The 4,104-nt window shown below is 39.2% G+C and overlaps 1 protein-coding gene across 1 annotated transcript in view; it reads left to right on the top strand.

The window, feature by feature from the left end:
- Positions 1–4,104, top strand: part of SMC5 (structural maintenance of chromosomes 5) — a 97,632-nt gene that overhangs the window by 59,844 nt on the left and 33,684 nt on the right. The gene's annotated exons all lie outside the window — the stretch shown is intronic.

The raw sequence follows: 4,104 nt of genomic DNA, 5'->3' as shown, positions 1-4,104 counted from the left end.
GACAATTGTAAATGGGCTTACTTTATTTTTCTTTCTGTTAATTCATTATTTGAGTATATAAGTGCTACTGATTTGGGGACATTTATTTTGTATCCTGCAATGTTACTAAAGTTATTAACTAGCTCTAGGAGTTTTTTGGTAAAATCTTTAGGTTTTTCTATATGTAGTATCATTTCATCTGCAAATAAGGAAAGTTTGACTTCATCTTTTCCAATCTGGATTCCCTTTATTTCTTTCTCTTGCCTGATTGCTCTAGCTAGTACCTCCAGTAGTATGTTGAATAGAAGTGGTGAGAGTGGACATCCTTGTCTTGTTCCTGTCCTCAAGGGGAAGGCCTTCAATTTTTCCCCATTCAGAATAATACTGGCAGTGGGTTTGTCATAAATGGCTTTTATTGTGTTAAGATATTTTCCTTCTATACCTAATTTGTTGAGAGTCTTTATCATGAAGGAATCTTGAATTTTGTCAAATGCTTTTTCAGCATCTATTGAGATGATCATATGGTCTTTGTCGTTGAGCTTGTTGATGGGATGTATCACATTTATTGACTTGCATATGTTGAACCATCCTTGCATTTCTGATATGAATCCCACTTGATCATAGTGTATAATTTTTTTAATATGTTGCTGTATTCTAATTGCTAATATTTTGTTGAGGATTTTAGCATCTAGGTTCATCAAGGATATTGGCCTGTGATTTTCTTTTTTTGTTCTGTCTTTATCTGGTTTTGGTATCAGAGTTATGTTGGCCTCATAGAATGAGTTTAGAAGAGTAGCATCTGTTTCAGTTGTTTGGAACAGTTTCATGAGAATTGGTATTAACTCCTCTTTAAAAGTTTGATAGAATTCAGCTGTAAAGCCATCTGGACCCGGACTTTTTTTTGTTGGAAGATTGCAAATTACTACTTCTATCTCCTTGCTTCTTATTGGTCTGTTCAGGTTTTCTATCTCTTCTTGGTTCAGTCTTGGTAATTATATGTGTCTAAAAACTTATCCATATCTTCCAGATTTTCAAATTTGTTGTCATACAGTTGTTTATAATAGTCTCTAATGATTCTTTGTATTTCTGTGGTGTCAGTTGTAATGTCTCCCTTTTCATTTCTGATTTTTGTTATTTGGGTCTTCTCTCTCCTTTTTTTTTTGTTAATCTAGCTAATGGTGTGTCTATTTTGTTTATCTTCTTGAAAAACGAACTTTTAGTTTTGTTGATTTTTTCTATTGTTTTGGGGGTCTGTATTTCATTTAGTTCTGCTCTGATCTTAATTATTTCTTTCCATCTCCTGCCTTTGGGTTTGGATTGTTGTTGTTTTTCAGGTTCTTTGAGGAGTAGCTTTAGGTCGTTTATTTGGAGTCTTTCTATTTTTTCGATATAAGCATTTACTGCAAGAAATTTGCCTCTTAGTACTGCTTTCGCAGTATCCCACAAGTTTTGGTATGATGTAACTTTATTTTCATTAGTTTCTGGAATTTTTTTGATTTCCTGTTTAATTTCTTCTTGGACCCATAGGTCATTCAGGAGCCTATTGTTTATTTTCCATGTATTTGTATAGCTTCCAGCTATTTGCTTATTGTTTATCTCCAGTTTTAGTCCATTGTGGTCTGAAAAGATTGTTGGAATGATTTAAATTTTTAAAAATTTGCTGAGGGGGCCGGCCCGGTGGCGCATTGCGCTAGTGCACCGCTTGGGAAGCGCGGAGGCGCTCCCGCCGAGGGTTCGGATCCCACATACAGACCGGTTCCCGCTCACTGGCTGAGCGAGGCGCGGGGGCAACACCGAGGGTTGCGATCCCGTTGCCGGTCCCGGTCCGGTACGGGGGCAACACTGAGGGTTGCAATCCGTTGCCGGACACGGAAAAAAGACAAAAAATAAAAAAAATAAAAAAAAATAAAAATAAAAAATAAAAATTTGCTGAGACTAGATTTGTGACCTAATCCTGTGGTCTGTCCTGGAGAATGTACTGTGAGCTAATGAGAAGAAAGTGTATTCTTTAGCTGTTGGGTGAAATGTTCTGTATATATCTGCCAGGTCCAGTTGGTCTAGGGTGTAGATTAAATCCTGTGTCTCTTTGTTGAGTTGTTGCCTGGAAGTCCTGTCCCATAATGAGAGAGGGGTGTTCAGATCACCCACTATTAATGTATTTGGTCCTATCTCGTTCTTTATGTCTAAGAGTATTTGCTTAATATATCTGGGTGCTCCATTATTGGGTGCATACACTGTTTATGATTGTTATGTCTTCTAGCTGGATAGTTTCCTTTATCATTATATAATGGCCTTCTTTGTCTTTTTAAATGTTTTTTGGTTTAAAGTCTATTTTGTCCAATATATGAATAGCTACTCTTGCTCGTTTTTGGTTTCCATTTGCATGGTATATCTTTTTCCATCCCTTCACTTTTAGTCAATGAGTGTCTTTACAGGTGAGGTGGGTCTCTTGAAGACAGCATATACTTGGGTCTGTCTTTTTAATCCAGTCAATTAGTCTGTGTCTTTTGAATGGGTAGTTTAGTCCATTCACATTCAGAGTAGTTATTGAGAAGTGTTGTTTAATGCCTGTCATTTAATTGCTACTGGTTTAGGTGGTTTAAATATCTTTTGATCATTATCTCCCCTTTTATTTCTCTTCTTCAATGTGAGTTGGGAATTTAAGGCAGAATGATTTAGCTTCTTTCTCTTTCTTGCTGGCATTTTTGTTTTAACTGTGGGTTTTGCTCTTGTGTATTCGTGATGATGGTCACCATTATTCAGATTCCAGATGAATGACTCCCTTGAGAATTTCTTGCAGGGCTGGTCATGTGGTGGTGAACTGCCATAACTTTTGTTTATCTGGGAAATACACTATTTCTCCCTCGTTTCTGAAGGAGAGCCTTGCTGGGTAGAGAATTCTTGGCTGGCAGTTTTTCTTTCAGTATTTTGAATATATCATTCCACTCTCTTCTGGCCTGTAAGGTTTCAGTTGAGAAGTCTGCTGTTAGTTTGATGGGGGTTCTTCTATAAGTGACCTGATGCTTTTCTCTTGCTGCTTGTAGAATTCTCTCTTTGTCTTTAAGCTTTGTGAATTTAACTATAATATGTCTTGGGGAGGATCTTTTTGAGTCGAATCTGTTTGGGGACCTTTGAGCTTTCTGGATCTGAAGGTCTGTATCTCGCCCTACACCTGGGAAGTTTTCTGTTACTATTTCTTTGAGTAGATTTTTGATACCTTTCCTTTCTCCTGTCCTTCAGGAATATCCACAATTTAGATGTTAGAGCACTTGAGGTTGTCTGCTATCTTTCATAGGTTTTCCTCATTATTTTTAATTCTTTTTTTTTGTCTGTCTGACTTCTTTCAAAAAGACCGTCTTCAAGCTCTGAAATTCTTTCTTCTGCTTGCTCTACCCTGCTGCTCAAGCTCTCAGTTGTGTTTTTTATTTCATTGAGTGAGTCATTTCTAGTTCTGCTACACTCTTTTTTATAGTATTAATCTCTTTGTAGATTTTCTCCTTCATGTTCTGGGTGTTTTTTCTTGCTTCATTGTGTTCTCTAATTGAGTTTTCCTTTATTTCTTCAAGTTTTCTTACGATCATTGCTCGAAATTCTTTTTCAGACATTTCAAGGACTCCCTGTTCCGTGGAGTCTGACTTTGGGGCATTACTGTATCCTTTCAGTGGTGTCATTTCTTCTTGATTGTTTGTGCTTCTAGTGTTTTTTTGCTGATGCTTGGTCATTTGGTAGGGGGTTTGCTTCTTCTGTTATACTGAGGTTGGGTGTGGAGTGGCCTTGGTTGCTACTGTGGGGGGGTGAATTGTCTTTGCTTGACGGTAGTGCTTGACAGTAGGTGTGGTGGTGGTTATGTTAAACCACCTTGGTTCCCGTTCTAGACCCTGTGGTTGTAGAATGGGCCCTTAGGGCATAGAGTTCTGCTGGGCCAAACTCGGTGGGTCAGAAACACAGGTTGGTGCTACCCCCTTGGTCTGAGGTGGGATGAGGGGCTTTGTGGAGCCGCGTGGTTCCGTTGGCAGGTGTTGCTGCCAGCTGCCCCCGGTGCGCTCACCTGCGTGGTGCAGGGTCAGGGCCTAGAGCTCCCCACCAGCTTGGGTCCAAGGCGGGGGGGGGGGGGGGGGGGGGGGG

Source organism: Galeopterus variegatus, unplaced genomic scaffold (genome assembly GCF_000696425.1).
Source record: "Galeopterus variegatus unplaced genomic scaffold, G_variegatus-3.0.2 Scaffold565, whole genome shotgun sequence".
Taxonomy (NCBI): domain Eukaryota; kingdom Metazoa; phylum Chordata; class Mammalia; order Dermoptera; family Cynocephalidae; genus Galeopterus; species Galeopterus variegatus.
Note: the sequence above shows the minus strand (reverse complement) of the source record. Positions and strands in the feature narration are given on the sequence as shown.